Source organism: Salvelinus namaycush, chromosome 3 (assembly GCF_016432855.1).
Source record: "Salvelinus namaycush isolate Seneca chromosome 3, SaNama_1.0, whole genome shotgun sequence".
Taxonomy (NCBI): domain Eukaryota; kingdom Metazoa; phylum Chordata; class Actinopteri; order Salmoniformes; family Salmonidae; genus Salvelinus; species Salvelinus namaycush.
The window spans coordinates 66077485-66095468 of record NC_052309.1 but is presented as its reverse complement, the minus strand read 5'-3'; positions in this window follow the sequence as shown (position 1 = coordinate 66095468).

The window sequence follows — 17984 nt, the reverse complement described above, 5'->3', positions numbered from 1 at the left end:
GAAGGTTCACCTTCCAACCGGACAACAACCCTTAGCACACAGCCATGACAACGCAGGAGTGGCTTTGGGACAAGTCTCTGAATGTCCTTGAGTGGCCTAACCAGAGCCTGGACTTGAAGGTCTCTCCGATCGAACATCTCTGGAGAGACCTGAAAATAGCTGTGCAGCAACGCTCCCCATCCAACCTGACAGAGCTTCAGAGGATCTGCAGAGAAGAATGGGAGAAACGCCCCAAATAGAGGTGTGCCAAGCTTGTAGCGTCATACCCAAGAAGACGAGGCTGTAATTGCTGCCAAAGGTGCTTCAACAAAGTACTGAGTAAAAGGTCTGAATACTTATGTAAATTTGACTTTTTTTATTTTTATATATTTGCAAAAATATCTACAAACTTGTTTTTGCTTTGTCATATTGGGGTATTGCATGTAGATTGATGAGGGAAAATAACAATTTAATAAATTTTAGAATATGTCTGTAACGTAACAAAAGTTGGAAAAAGTCAAGGGGTCTGAATTCTCTCTGAATGCACTGTATATACAGTATGCTTGATATATTTATACAGGGTTCATCTGAAAAATAGACCTTAGTCTCAGTATGACTTCTCTGTCAAAATGAAGGTCTAATAATAATAATATCTACAAGTGGTATGGTTTTAAAAGGTGAATCTTTCCAAAAGCGCGGGTATGTGGAGGATCTTAGATTACCACGATGACCCTGTCTCTCCCTGTTGAGGATTAACTGATGCCAGCCAGGAGATACCAGGGCTACATTTAGCAGAATGATCCAGCGCATTTGAGATAATGAAATAGAAGAAAGACAAAAACCACTCACAGTCTTTGGCTGTGTCCTTTTCTGTATGCTCTAACCAAAACAGAGGTAGAGGCTTGGTAATGTACTGTAGGTAGGCGATGTTCTCTCACTCACACAGAGAGTGGGCCTATTTAGAAAAACACTGCCACAGTGATGCTATTGCTTATGTATCAATCACTGCACTTAATCCCCCTATCATACATAACTGTACTAAATACACATTGGCTTACGGTGTGTTTGTAGGTAACAGAGATAAATAATTACATTGGGATGCGAGGGAGGCCATCCTACAGAGTTTTTGTAACTGTGAGGCCTGAAGCTAATTATAGTACAGTATATGACAGGAACAGCTGATTTACCTTTATGACAACATTGCAGCAAAGTATAGGCTGTAACATAAAACTAATAGCTGTGCAGTGTGTGACAATCACACACGAATTCTTCCTTATTTATTGCCATAATGAATGAACACTACCAATGGTGTAAAGTACTTAAGTAAAAATACTTTAAAGTACTACTTAAGTAGTTTTTTGTGGGTATCTGTACTTTACTTTACAATTGATGTTTTTTACTACTTTTACTTTTACTCCACTACATTCCTAAAGAAAATATACTTTTTACTCCTTACATTTTCCCTGACACCCAAAAGTATATTTTGAATGCTTAGCAGGACAGGAAAATTGTCTAATTCGTGCACTTATCGAGAGAACATCCCTGGTTATCGCTACTGCCTCTGATCTGGCAGACTCACTAAACACAAATGCTTTGTTTGTAAATGATGTCTGAGTGTTGAACTGTGCCCTGGCTCTCTGTAAATTAAAAAAACAAGAAAATCGTGTCGTCTGGTTTGATTAACACAAGGAATCTTTTGTGATTTATACTTTTACTTTTGATACTTAAGTACATTTAAAACCAAATACTTTTAGACTTTTATTCAAGTAGTATTTTACTGGGTGACTTTAACTTTTACTTGAGTCATTTTCTTTTAAGGTACCTTTACCTTTACCCAAGTATGTTACATCTGCTCTTGCCACGCCCTCTAATGCTCATCCTGTGACTCCTTGACCTGCCGCCACTCCCCCAGTGCCCTCTCCCTCTGTGTGTGTGATTGTGTGGGCCGGAGACAGGTGTGCTGGAGTCAGAGCAGATCCCCACCAGCTGCAATCTGTTCCATAATCAAGACCTCTACAAATACTCAGTCCTGCCACTTCCACACTGCCAGATTGTAATCTTTGCTCAGTCAGGCTACAGTTCTAGCCGTTTGTTACTATTTAGAGCCTCTTGTGCCTGTTTTCCTTGCCTGACACAGTTTCCCTCTCCGCTACAGTTCTAGCAGGATAAAGAATACAAATATAGTTAACATTATAACAGCAGCATACGTGGTTGGTGGGTGGGTGGGTGCGTGGTGGTGAGTCCCTTTAGAAAGTATTCACACTTTTTCCACATTTTGTTGTGTTACAAAGTGGGATTAAAATGCATTTAATTGTCTTTTTTCTTGTCAACGATCTACACAAAATACTCAAGTGGAAGACTAATTCTAAATTTGGTAGTGATTACAGCTGTGAGTCTCTAAGAGCGTTGCACACCTGGATTATACAATATTTGCACATTCTTAAAAAAAATTCAAGCTTTATGAATGTCACGATCGTCAATGGGAGAGAGTGAGGACCAAAATGCAGCGTGTGGAAAGTACATCTTCTTTATTTAAGGAAGAAGACGAAAACGAAACGAACACTATACAAAACAACAAAACAGACGACCGTGAAGCTATACAAACATAAGTGCTGACACTAAACACTTAGACATAGACAATTACCCACAAATGCATGATGCCCATGGCTGCCTTAAATATGGCTCCCAATCAGAGACAAATGAAAGACATCTGTCTCTGATTGAGAACCACTCAGGCAACCATAGACATACCTAGACACATTCACTCAACACAAACTCATACACTACACCCAACACCCCCTTTACCATATAACCACCCAAAAATGACAAAACACAAACATTCCCCATGTCACACCCTGACCTAACTAAAATAATAAAGAAAACAAAGAATACTAAGGCCAGGGCGTGACATAACCCCCCCCTTAAGGTGCGAACTCCGGGCGCACCAGCATAAAGTCTAGGGGAGGGTCTGGGTGGGCGTCTGTCCACGGTGGCGGCTCTGGCACTGGTCGTGGTCCCCACCCCACCATAGTCACTACCCGCTTTCGTAGCCTCCTCCAAATGGCCACCCTCCACATTAACCCCACTGGATTAAGGGGCAGCACCGGACTACGGGGCAGCACCGGACTACGGGGCAGCACCGGACTACGGGGCAGCACCGGACTAAGGGGCAGCACCGGACTAAGGGGCAGCACCGGACTAAGGGGCAGCACCAGGATAAGGGGCAGCACCAGGATAAGGGGCAGCTCCGGACTGAGGGACGGCAGCTCCGGACTGAGGGACGCAGCTCCGGACTGAGGGACGGCAGCTCCGGATTGAGGGACGGCAGCTCCGGACTGAGGGACGGCAGCTCCGGACTGAGGGACGGCAGCTCCGGACTGAGGGACGGCAGCTCCGGACTGAGGGACGGATCCTGGCTGGATGACGGCTCTGGCGGATCCTGGCTGGACGGCTCATGGCTGGCTGACGGATCTGGCTGCTCATGGCTGGCTGACGGATCTGGCTGCTCATGGCTGGCTGACGGATCTGGCTGCTCATGGCTGGCTGACGGATCTGGCCGCTCATGGCTGGCTGACGGATCTGGCCGCTCATGGCTGGCTGACGGATCTGGCCGCTCATGGCTGGCTGACGGATCTGGCCGCTCATGGCTGGCTGACGGATCTGGCCGCTCATGGCTGGCTGACGGATCTGGCCGCTCATGGCTGGCTGACGGATCTGGCCGCTCATGGCTGGCTGACGGATCTGGACGCTCATGGCTGGCTGGCGGCTCTGGCAGATCCTGTCTGGTTGGCGGCTCTGGCAGATCCTGTCTGGTTGGCGGCTCTGGCAGATCCTGTCTGGTTGGCGGCTCTGGCAGATCCTGTCTGGTTGGCGGCTCTGGCAGATCCTGTCTGGTTGGCGGCTCTGGCAGATCCTGTCTGGTTGGCGGCTCTGGCAGATCCTGTCTGGTTGGCGGCTCTGGCAGATCCTGACTGACTAACGACTCTAGCGGCTCGGGACAGACGGGCGGCTCTAATGGCTCGGGACAGACGGATGGCTCAGACGGCACTGGGCAGACGGATGGCTCAGACGGCGCTGGGGAGACGGATGGCTCAGACGGCGCTGGGGAGACGGATGGCTCAGACGGCGCTGGGGAGACGGATGGCTCAGATGGCGCTGGGGAGACGGATGGCTCAGATGGCGCTGGGGAGACGGATGGCTCAGATGGCGCTGGGGAGACAGATGGCTCAGATGGCGCTGGGGAGACGGATGGCTCAGATGGCGCTGGGGAGACGGATGGCTCAGATGGCGCTGGGGAGACGGATGGCTCAGATGGCACTGGGCAGACGGATGGCTCTGGCCGGATGAGGCGCACTGTAGGCCTGGTGCGTGGTGCCGGAACTGGAGGCACCGGGCTAAGGACACGCACCTTCAGGCTAGTGCGGGGAGAAGGAACAGGGCATACTGGACCCTGGGGACGCACATTAGGCCTAGTGCGTGGTGCCGGAACTGGTGGTACCGGGCTGGGGACACGCATCTCAGGGCTAGTGCGGGGAGCAGCAACAGGATGCACAGGACTCTGGAGACGCACAGGAGGCTTGGTGCGTGGTGCCGGAATTGGTGGTACCGGGCTGGAGACACGCACCATAGGACGAGTGCGTGGAGGAGGAACAGGGCTCTGGAGACACACTGGAAGCCTGGTGCGTGGTGTAGGCACTGGTGGAACTGGACTGGGGCGGGGAGGTGGCGCCGGAAATACCGGACCGTGCAGGCGTACTGGTTCCCTTGAGCACCGAGCCTGCCCAACCTTACCTGGTTGAATGCTCCCCGTCGCCCGACCAGTGCGGGGAGGTGGAATAACCCGCACCGGGCTATGTAGGCGAACCGGGGACACCATGCGTAAGGCTGGTGCCATGTATGCCGGCCCGAGGAGACGCACTGGAGACCAGACGCGTTGAGCCGGCTTCATGGCACCTGGCTCAATGCCCAATCTAGCCCTACCAGTGCGGGGAGGTGGAATAACCCGCATCGGGCTATGAACACGTACAGGAGACACCGTGCGCTCTACTGCGTAACACGGTGTTCGCCCGTACTCCCGCTCTCCACGGTTAGCCTGGGAAGTGGGCGCAGGTCTCCTACCTGCCCTCGGCCCACTACCTCTAAGCCCCCCCCCAAGAAATTTTTTGGGTTGACTCACAGGCTTCCTACCGCGTCGTCGTGCTGCCTCCATTCGCCGGTATCCCTCCTCGCACTGCGCCAGAGAATCCCAGGCGGGCTCCGGCACTCGCCCTGGGTCGATCGCCCACCTGTCGATCTCCTCCCACGTAGTGTAGTCCAGATTACGCTCCCATTGCCATTCCTCCTTGCGCTGCTCCTGTTGCCGCTTATCACGCTGCTTGATCCCGCATTGGTGGGTAATTCTGTCACGATCGTCAATGGGAGAGAGTGAGGACCAAAATGCAGCGTGTGGAAAGTACATCTTCTTTATTTAAGGAAGAAGACGAAAACGAAACGAACACTATACAAAACAACAAAACAGACGACCGTGAAGCTATACAAACATAAGTGCTGACACTAAACACTTAGACATAGACAATTACCCACAAATGCATGATGCCCATGGCTGCCTTAAATATGGCTCCCAATCAGAGACAAATGAAAGACATCTGTCTCTGATTGAGAACCACTCAGGCAACCATAGACATACCTAGACACATTCACTCAACACAAACTCATACACTACACCCAACACCCCCTTTACCATATAACCACCCAAAAATGACAAAACACAAACATTCCCCATGTCACACCCTGACCTAACTAAAATAATAAAGAAAACAAAGAATACTAAGGCCAGGGCGTGACAATGAAATTAGTGCTCATTGCTAGACAGCCATTTTCAAGTCTTGCTAGAGGTTTTAAAGACGATTTATTAAGTCAAAACTGTAACTAGGCCACTCAGGAACATTCAATGTCATCTTGGTAAGCAACTCCAGTGTACAGTATATTTGACTTTGGGTTATTGTCCTGCAGAAAGGTGAATTTGTCTCCTAGTATCTGTTGGAAAGAAGACTAAACCAGGTGTTCCTCTAGGATGTTGCCTGTGCTTAGCTTTATTCCATAAATTTTTATCATTAAAAAACTCCCTAGTCCTTGCCAAGCATACCCATAACATGATGCAGCCACCACTATGCTTGAAAATATGAAGAGTAGTACTCAGTGATGTGTTGGATTTGCCACAAACATAACACTTTGTATTAATTTCTTTGTCACACCTTTTGCAGTTTTACTTTAGTGCCTTATGGCAAACAGGATGGACGTTTTTAAATATTGTTATTCTGTTGATCCATCCTCAGTTTTCTCCTATTACCGCCATTAAACTCTGAAACTTTGTAGTGACTGAGTGTATTGATACACTAACCAAATGTCACGGCCTGGCCATAGAGAGGCTTTTATTCTCTATTTTGGTTAGGCCAGGGTGTGACTAGGGTGGGCATTCTAGTTTCTTTATTTCTATGTTTTCTATTTCTTTGTGTTTGGCTGGGTGTTGTATTCAATCAGAGGCAGCTGTCTATCGTTGTCTCTGATTGAGAACCATACTTAGGTTGCCCTTTTTTCCACCTGTCTTTGTGGGAAGTTGACTTTGTTTAGGGCACATAGCCTTTAGCTTCACGGTTTGTTTTTATAGTGTTTATTGTTTTGTTCGGCGTCATTTTTATTCAATAAAGGAAAACGTACGCTCACCACGCTGCACCTTGGTCCACTTCCTTCAACAGCCGTGACACCAAAGTGTAATAAATAACTTCACCATTCTCAAAGGGATGTTCAATGTCTGCTTTTATTTTACGTTTTACCCATCTACCAACAGGTGCCATTTTCTGCAAGGCATTGGAAAACCTACCTGGTGTTAATGGTTGAATCTGTGTTTGAAATGTGTGGGGTACAGAGATGAGGTTGTCATTCAAAAATCATGTTTCAACAGTATTATTGCACACAAAGTGAGTCGATGCAACTTATTATGTGACTGGTTAAGCATATTTTTTACTCCTGAACCTATTTAGCTGGCCCTAACAAAGGGGTTGAATACTGACTCAATACATTAAAGCTTTTAATTTCTTATTAATTTGTTAAAATTTCGAAAACATCATTCCAATTTGACATTATGGGGTATTGTGTGTAGGTCATTTACAAAAATCTAAATGTAATCGTTTTTCAATTCACAACAACAAAATGTGTAAAAGGTCAAGGGGTGTGAATACTTTCTGAAGGCACATGAGTGTATGTGAGTGGGTGAGTCTGTGTGTGTGTGCAAGAGTGTCAGTTTAGGTGTGTGTGAGTGTGTGGGCGGAGACCTGTGAGTATGCATATAGTTCTTGGTGGGGTTGGGCATCTATTGTCTATCTGTTTAAAATTCTCATTGCTTGGGGGTAGAAGCTGTCTCGGAGCCTGTTGGTCCGAGACCTGATACTTTGGTTCCGCCTACCGGACGGAAGCAGAGAGAACAGTCCATGGCAGGTGTGACTGGAGTCGTTGGACATTTTTCAGGCCTTCATCAGACACTGCTTGGAGTGTATGTCCTGAATGGGTGGGAGCTCGATGTGCTGGGTCTTCTGCACCACTCTCTGTAGGGCCTTGCGGACGAGGGTGGTGCAGTTGCCATACCAGGAAGTGGTGCAGCCAGTCAAGATGCTCTCAATGGTGCATCTGTTGAAGATCTGAGGGGCCTTGCCAAATCTCTTTAGCCCCTTGAGGGTGAAGAGGCGGTGTCGCCCCTTCTTCACGACTGTGCCGGTGTGAGAGGAACATGTTAAGTTATCAGTGATGGGGATACAGAAGAACGTATAGCGCTTGACCCTCTCCTTTCCATTCCACTCTGTCGGTGTGGATGGTGGTGCCCCCTTTTAACAATCAGCTCCTTGGTATTGCTGACGTTAATATGGAGATTTTTGCCCTGGCACCACACTGCCAGGTCTCTGACCTCCTCTCTGTGGGCTGTCTCATCACTGTCGGTGATCAGGTCCACTACCGCCGTGTCATCAGCAAACTTGATGATGGAGTTGGCCACCCAGTCATGGGTGAACAGGGAGTACGGGAGGGGCCTAAGGACACACTAAGTACACAACTAAGTGTTGTTGGTCAGCGTGGCGGAGGTGTTGTTACCTACCATCACCAGCTGGGGGCGTCCCGTCAGCAAGTCCGGGATCCAGTTGCAGAGGGAGGTGTTCAGTCCCTGGGTCCCAATCTTGGTGATGAGCTTGGAGGGGACTATAGTGTTGAACACTGAGCTGTAGTCAATGAACAGCATTCTCACATTGGTATTTCCCCTCTTGTCTAGGTGGGTGAGCGCAGTGTGGATTGCAATTAAAACTGAACAAAAATATAAACGTAAAGTGATGGTCCAATGTTTCATGAGCTGAAATAAAAGATCCCAGAAATGTTCCATATGCACAACATTTTGCGCAAAAGGTTGTTTACATCCACGGTAGTGAGCATTTCTCCCTTGCCAAGATAATCCATCCACCTGACAGGTGTGGAATATCAAGAAGCTGATTTAACAACAAGATGATTACACAGGTGCACCTTGTGCTGGGGACAATAAAAGGCCTCTCTAAAATGTTTTTTCATACAACACAATGCCACAGATGTCTTAAGTTTTGAGGGAGCGTGGAATTGGCATGCTGACCGCAGGAATGTCCACCAGAGCTGTTGTGAGAGAATTGAATGTTAATTTCTCTACCATAACTCGCCTCCAACGTCATTTTAGAGAATTTGGCAGTACGTCCAACCAACCGGTGTCATGAGGGCGAGCGGTTTGCTGATGTCAACGTTGTGAACAGAGTGCCCCATGGTGGCGGTAGGGTTTTGGTAAGGGCAGGCAGGCATAAGCTAAGGACAACGAACACAATTGCATTTTATTGATGGCAATTTGAATGCACAGAGATACTGTGATAAGATCCCGAGGCCCATTGTTGTGCCATTCATCCGTTGCCATCATCTCGTAGGACTTTACCTTATTCCTTTAGTCTTTTTGCACTTACATTACATAAGTGTACATAAGTGTAGCAAAGCACTCTTTACCGGTTCAAACAGCCTTCTTAGTAAACTTTTGACATTTTCTTTGACCAGATACAATGTTATTTCACTGTAAATAGATTAACAACAGACTTTCAGCATGCTTATAGTGAAGGGTACTCAATATGTACGGCACTGACAAAAATAACTGATGATTGGCTGAAAGAAATTGATAATAAGAAGATTGTGGGAGCTGTATTGTTAGACTTTTGATATTTTTTATCATAATCTGTTTCTGAAAAAATTTATGTTATGGATTTACATCCTCTGCTATATTAATGATTGAGAGCTACCTATCTAATAGAACACATAGGGGTTTATTTAATGGAAGCCTCTCTAACGTAAACCAGGTAGAGTGTGGTATACCTCAAGGCAGCTGCCTTGGCCCGCTACTGTTATCTTTTTTTTATACTAATGACCTACCACTATCCTTGAATGAAGCCTGTGTGTTTATGTATGCTGATGACTCAACATTGTATACAACAACTACCCCAGCAAGTGAAATCCCTGCAATCCTTAACAAAGAGCTGCAGTCAGTTTTTGAATAGGTGGCTAGTAATATGCCAGACCTAAATATATTAAAAACATTGTGTTTGGGACAAATCATTCGCTAAACCCTAAACCTCATCTAAATCTAGTCATGGATAATGTGGCGATTGAGCAAGTTGAGGAGACTAAACTGCTTGGTGTAACCCTAGATTGTAAGCTGACATGGTTAAAACATATAGATTCAACGGTTGCTAAAATGGGGAGAGGTCTACCCGTGACAAAGCTCTGTTCTGCTTTCTTGACATTACAATCAGCAAAACAAGTCCTGCGGGTTGTAGTTTTATCAAACCTGGACTACCCAGTATGTATGGTCAAGTGTGGCAAAAAAGTACATAGGCAAATTACAGTCGGTCTAGAACAGAGCAGGTCTAGCCCTTAAATGTACTCAGAGGGATATCAACAGCATGCATATTAATCTCTCTTGGCTCAAAGTAGAGGAGATATTGACTGCATCACTACTGGTCTTTGTGAGAGTTATTGACGTGTTTAAAGTACCAAACTGTCATACATACCCCCTAAGACATTCCACCAAAGGTCTCTTTACAGTCCCCAAGTCCAGAACAGAGGCTAGGAAACGCACAGTACTATATAGAGCCATGACTACATGGAGCTCTCTTCCACCTCAGGCAACTCAAGCTTGCCGTAAAATCAGATTTGTGCCTTGGCAACAGCTAATGTGTATCCTAATAAAATACTAAAAACTAAGTGGGTCAAGTCTTCTGGTGGGGGAAAACATAACAATCACATTAAAATACATGATGAAAAAAAGTTACTCTGTGTTTGAATTGGGGTTTTTCGAGGAAACTTTAGGATAACCAATAAAATGTAAATATGTGGTTATCGTAAATGAAGAAACCTGACTATATTAATAGGTCTTCCTCATCTGACCTCCACTGAGTCACAGATTGTTCTTTAGCAGTCACTCCACTGCTCTCACTGAGCCTACTGAGAGACTATTTAAATGCCAAATGCCATCTGTCCACCACAGAAACAAAAGATACCAGATTGGGAATGGGTATATTGCATGAGGGGCTGTAATACCCTATTAATCAAAAGAGGAAACAGAGGAGTTGCCATGGTATGTCAAAGAAACATTCCTGAAGCCTGATTGAAAAAAATATGCTATTAAATCAAAATCTAGTTGACCATTTGAATATTTATAGGATCTACATTAAATGTGACTCCTAATTTCCTAAATGACAGATTTGATCAAATTAAATTACACAAATGTATAAAGTTGTAGACTACTCTATAGAGACAAATGACACATTCAACAGCTAAACACTACTACAGGTCGTAGTATTCAGACCTCTTGACTTTTTCCACATTTTGTTGCATTACAGCCTTATTCTAAAATTGATAAAATATTACTTTTTTCTCAGCAATCTACACAAAATACCCCATAGTGACAAAGTGAAAACAGGTTTTAAGAAATGTTTGCAAATCTATATAAAAAAATAAAGAAATACCTTATTTACATAACTATTCAGACCCTTTGCTATGAGACTCGAAATTGAGCCAGGTGCATCCTGTTTCCATTGATCATCCTTGAGATGTTTCTACAACTTGATTGGAGTCCACCTGTGGTAAATTCAATTGATTGGACATGATTTGGAAAGGCACACACCTGTCTATATAATGTCCCACAGTTGACAGTGCATGTCAGAGCAAAAACCAAGCCATGAGGTTGGTGAGATGGGAGAACCTTCCAGAAGGACAACCATCTATGCAGCACTCCACCAATCAGGTCTTTATGGTAGAGTGGCCAGACGGAAGCCACTCCTCAGTAAAAGGAACATGACAGCCGGCTTGGAGTTTGACAAAAGGCACCTAAAGATTCTCAGACCATGGCCTGAATGCCAAGCATCATGTCTGGAGGAAACCTAGCACCATCCCTACGGTGAAGCATGGTGGTGGCAGCATCATGCTGTGGGGATGTTTTTCAGCGGCAGTGACTGGTAGACTAGTCAGGATCTAGGCAAAGATGAACGTAGCAAAGTACAAAGAAATGATTGATGAAAGCCTGCTCCAGAGCACTCAGGACCTCAGTTTGGGGTAAAGGTACACCTTTCAACTGGACAACGACCCTAAGCAGATAGCCAAGACAACACAGGAGTGGCTTTGGGACAAGTCTCTGAATGTCCTTGAGTGCCCCAGCCAGAGCCTGGACTTGAACCCGATCTAACATTTCTGGAGAGACTTGAAAATACCTGTTCAGCAACGCACCCCATCCAACCTAACAGAGCTTGAGAGGATCTGCAGAGAAGAATGGGAGACTAGATGCTGTAATCACTGTCAAAGGTGCTTCAACAAAGTACTGAGTAAAGAGTCTGCATACTTATGCAAATGTGATATTTCTGTTTTTCTTATTTTATAAAATAGCAAACATTTCTAAAAACCTGTTTTTGCGTTGCCATTCTGGGGTATTGTGTGTAGATTGAGGGGGAAAAAAACATTTAATACATTTTAGAATATGGCTGTAATGTAACAAAATGTGGAAAAAGTCAAGGGGTCTGAATAGTTTCATTCTAGTTAATGATGGAGAATTTAAAAATATTCCAAGTTTGTATTGTGTTGGGGAAGCTACTCTGAAAATATACACACTGTGTACAAAACGTTCTTTCCCTGACATAGACTGACCAGGTGAATCCAGGTGAAAGCTATGATCCCTTATTGATTTAACTTGTTAAATCCACTTCAATCAGTGTAAATGAAGGGGAGGAGACAGGTTAAAGAAGGATTTTTAAGCCTAGAGACAATTGAGACATGGATTGTGTATGTGCTTAACTTCCACCAGTGTGTACGTGTGCCATTCAGTGGGTGAATGGGCAAGGCAAAAGATTTAAGTGCCTTTGAACAGGGTATGGTAGTATGTGCCAGGCGCACCGATTTGAGTGTGTCAAGAACTGCAAAGCTGCTGGGTTTTTCACGCTCAACAGTTTCCCCTGTGTATCAAGAATGGTGAAGACAGCTTGTCTGTCGAAACGTTGGACATAAATATTTTTTGCATCTGAGCTCCTAGAGTGTGCGGTTCTCCTTTATTTTTTTTAAGTGATCCACTCTGCTAGCCAGCACCTCGCCTAAATAGGTGTGCGTTTCTTTCGCCTCTAGATTATCAAGAATGGTCCACCGCCCAAAGGACATCCAACCAACTTGACACAACTGTGGGATGCATTGGAGTCAACATGGGCCAGCATTCCTGTGGAACGCTTTCGACACCTTGTAGAGTCCATGCCCGGGCGAATTGAGGCTGTTCTGAGGGCAAATAGGGGTGCAACTCAATATTAGGAAGGTGTGCCTAATGTTTTGTACACTCGGTGTAGTTTACCAAGCTACCAATTACTTCACACTGGTGGAAGTTAAGCTACACTAAAGATACCCTTAGAAAAATGCAGTTCACTTAACTAGCGTTATTTTGAAAAAGTAGTTCACCACATCCACACTACTTCGTGATAAATTATCATATCTAAATCTGAAATGTCATAGACTACAAATTGGAATAACTGATCACTCCGGAGTCAGATGTTAACAGAATGTGGAATTTTGCCTATTAAACATAAAAACTGTTTCAAGTGAGAAATTCTTGCCTACTTCCCGCATATTTTATTTTAGAAAAAAAAAAAGTGATGTGTAGTTCCAGTAGTTAGCTACACAGCTACATGACAAAAAAAAGTTATTAACTACTGAAAACACTACCAGTATTTTAATTTAGTTAAACTACCACCAAGCTACTGCAAAAAGTTGATAAATTATGTAGTTCCCCAACACTGGTATTGATTTGACTCTTTATCAGTTTGCTGCAGTGTTGGTAATAAACATTTTGTTGGTGATACAGATTATAGGAAATAAGCTATTGCATAATCCTTGTTGTTAACCCCCCCTCCCCTATAGTCTGTATTGGATAGTTAATTGCTCATGCACTTTCCAAAGTATAGCTGAGGGAGTGCTGTGTGACATTTCTGGGGAGTAGCCAAACACACCTGCACAATAATGTTTGTGTAGGGTAGGCCTGTGTGCACTCTGCAACTTAACAGACAGTTTCTTCTCTTGAAAACAAACTGTATACAGGCAGGCAGGCAGGCTACATTTGAAAGTGAAGTTGATTGAATGAAAGTACAAGTTTTGGTACAAAAGGCATGTTGAGGGATAAAAACAATGGCCTTTTCTCTATTGGTTTGCTCAACTCCTGTGTCCTCTCTCACATACTTTTGAAGAAGGTCAAAGGCAATCGAGGAGAGGCAACGATTAAAAGGAACGTGGATGAAAATGCACTTGTATGAAATGACACACCTCTCCACTCACGTGTCATCAGGCAAATGATGTTTACAGGGGTGGTATCCCAAAATAAATGTGTACAATTATAAAACTAATTTAGCTAGTTGTGAAAGACATTGTATAGATAAAAGGATAGGTTAAGTAGCATATCGTTTTAAAATGTTTGCATGCCTTTCTACTTTGAGAAAACAATATCTGCTTCAAATGGGGTGTGGCAAATATCAAAATTCTTTCACAAAGGACTCAGGTAGGATACACATGACAATCCTAATGAAATGTGGCTATTGGAGAGAACACTCTTTGGTCCACCCACAAACACATTTACACCAGAGAGGAAGTGGCAAAGCGTAAGGGTTTACTCCATCCAAAATATGACCACAAAGTGAGGAATTTTTGCATTGAGGTCAATGAGTGTATCGAATTCGGTCAACAAAAAATTTAGTTGCTCATTTGCTACGTGAGGCTTATTTTACGGTTAGGTTGTTATGAATTGTTGTTATGAATGCACTGATAGGTGGATGAACGTGTCATTTCGGCAACTTTGAAAAAACAACAACTTTATATCGGTGTTTTGCCTGTTGTTCACACGCATATCAGCTCTCTCATTGGCTAGAATGGTCCCACCTGATCTCGCCTCCTCCCATCTTTGAGGACATGTAGTTCCATTGTTAAGGCTCACACATATCGCACCGGATGTGGATCTAGAGCTCATCCGGAGATCGTTCAGTGCCCTGTGATCTAGGGATCACACGCTGTATTGTATATGTCTGACTGCCAACATTTTTAACATGATTCTACATGTAAAATCTGTGCACAAATTACATTCAGAGGTGCCAAGTACTCGAGGCCAGCAAATCCTATTGGTATGTCCGAGCCCTTAGAGCGGTCACTCGATTATAATAGATCACAATAGATAATAGATCATCTTTGTTTACTCTCCTCGGCCACTTATCAGTTTCCAGGTCATGGAGGAGAGAGGAAGGACTTTTGCCCAAATGAGGAAAGGCCCGTCTGGTAGCATACAGTTACTACCACATAGATTTACAAGCATTTGGCTACACCTGCAATAACATCTGGTAAACACGTGTATTTGACCAATACAATTTGAAATGGCAAAAATTGTGAACACACCCTCTTAAAACTCAAATCAAATCTTTCAACATCACGTGAGATGCCTACTTTTTGCAAGAACCAAGATTTTTTTTAAAGACTAGCATGAACATTTTCCTCTACTGGCCCCTCCTTCTTCAGACGGATTTGATTCAGGAAGGGTGACTTGTTATTTTGTCATACTACCACACACAAATTGAGCTCCGTACTGCATCGCCATGCGCCTCCCAAATAGTATAACAATGCGGAGTGCTCCATATAGCTCGTATAGCTTCGCATTGACATGATTGGTTGACGGCAGGAGGTCCTGTATAAACACACACTTCCTTGACAACAGCTCTGCGCTGCTCAACAAAGTACAAGAAGTATGAATGCCCTGACTTCTGCAGAGGCCATATCACCATAAATGCTGGGTCGGATTGACCATGCAGCGGCTTTAAAGTAGAAGCATCCAGCTGCAGTCTGCTCTGAGGCTGTGTGGTCTACAATACGCATGCGTTTCAAACGGTATGTGCGCACGCAACCTGTAAACGTTTTGGTTCCCTGTATCGAGTGAGCCTGTAGCTTTGTTCCAAGGCGTTAGTGTGCTATGCACATACCAGTCGGCGCATTTGCTCTGGTCCAGGTTGTTATGTTATCCACTGTTAATTGTGCAGCGCTATTACTCTAGCTTCTAATGATGAATGTAATTTCACCACCCGACATCCTGTCTCATCTATTATGTCTCACAGCGTCTGTGGCGTGAGAAGGTATCTGCTGGAGCCAGATCCTATTGAAACCAAGACGAGGGAGTGTAATGATCTACCATGATCCTAGCCCTGTTTTCTGGTTGTGTTGTGAATGGTCGTTTTTTTGTTGTACCGTAGCGTAGAGAGAAGAGCGCGATAAATTCTAGTTGCAAGTGGCGCGCACTTATGTAACGCAGTCAAGGATCGTTTAGTATTTAATTGTTTTAAATGTTTTTATTTAATCTTTATTTAACTAAGCAAGTCAGTTAAGAACAAATTATTATTTACAATGATAGCCTACCCCGGCCAAACCCGGGCGACGCTGGGCCAATTGTGCGCCGCCCTATGGGACTCCCAATCACGGCCGGATGTGATACAGCCCGGATTTGAACCAGGGGCTGTAGTGTAGTAGACTAATTACAAAATTCCCATAGTTTAGCACATTAAATGCCATGTAACTTTTAAGGGCAATGAGGAATCTATAATTCAAATAAGAAAAAGGGAATCATTTAAGTGCAGGCCTTATATAATAATAATAATATATTGTGATATAATTATGATAGTAACATAGGCTATAGGCCTATTTCTTCTTCACTGACTTAACGCATTATTGAGTTATTGTGTTAGACATAGGAACAGGGAAAGAAGTTAAAGGTGATCTATCATAGCATCTATGTAAACACATATAAATGAAGTTCCTTGAAAGAAAAACATTTTACATTATTTGTAGCTGTAAAAGCATATAAATGAAGTTCCTTGAGAGAAAAACATTTTACATTATTTGAAGCTGGAAAGTTTGCTTGTTTACTTACAGACTGGCCGGACCAGCTTACTTTGTGACAATAGTCCTATTCAAAAATCAGTCTTCTAGATTTGGCTTTATACCAAATTATCGTACAACAGACCACGTATTCACCCTGCACACCCTAATTGACAAACAAACAAACAAACCAAAACAAAGGTCGTGGGGTGAAACAGGGATGCAGCTTAAGCCCCACCCTCTTCAACATATATGTCAATGAATTGGCGAGGGCACTAGAACAGTCTGCAGCACCCGGGCCCCCTTCCTACTAGAATTTGAAGTCAAATGTCTACTGTTTGCTGATGATCTGGTGCTTCAGTCCCCAACCAAGGAGGGCTTCAAGCAGCACCTAGATCTTCTGCACAGATTTTGCCAGACCTGGGCCCTCCGCTCACCAACCAAGAATTCACAAAATGGGATTTTACAAAAATATCCTCTGTGTACAACGTAAAACACCAAATAATGCATGCAGAGCAGAGTTAGGCCGATACCCGCTAATTATCCAAATCCAGAAAAGTGACGTTAAATTCTACAACCACCTAAAAGGAAGCGATTCGCAAACCTTCCTTAACAAAGCCATCACCTTCAGAGAGATGAACCTGGAGAATAGTCCCCTAAGCAAGCTGGTCCTGGGGCTCTGATCACAAACACAAACAGACCCCACAGAGCCCCAGGACAGCAACACAATTAGACCCAACCAAATCATGAGAAAACAAAAAGATAATTACTTGACACATTGGAAAGAATTAACAAAAAAACAGAGCAAACTAGAATGCTATTTGGCCCTAAACAGAGAGTACACAGTGGCAGAATACCTGACCACTGTGACTGACCCAAACTTAAGGAAAGCTTTGACTATGTACAGACTCAGTGAGCATAGCCTTGCTATTGAAAAAGGCAGCCGTAGGCAGATCTGGCTCTCAAGAGAAGACAGGATATGTGCACACTGCCCACAGAATGAGGTGGAAACTGAGCTGCACTTCCTAACCTCCTGCCAAATGTATGACCACATTAGAGAAACATATTTCCCTCAGATTACACAGATCCACAAAGAATTTGAAAACAAACCCAATTTTGATAAACTCCCATATCTACTGGGTGAAATACCACAGTGTGCCATCACAGCAGCAAGATTTGTGACCTGTTGCCACAAGAAAAGGTCAACCAGTGAAGAACAAACACCATTGTAAATACAACCCATATTTATGTTTATTTATTTTCCCTTTTGTACTTTAACCATTTGCACATCCTTACAACACTGTATATATACATAATATGACATTTGTAATGTCTTTATTCTTTTGGAACTTCTGTGAGTGTAATGTTTACTTTTTATTTTATTGTTTATTTCACTTTTGTATATTATCTACTTCACTTGCTTTGGCAATGTTAACATATGTTTCTCATGCCAATAAAGCCCCTTGAATTGAGAGGCCCAACTCGGCGGGAAATCTGTCTCCCTCCAGCAGGTGGCATTTTTTCGTTGTTTC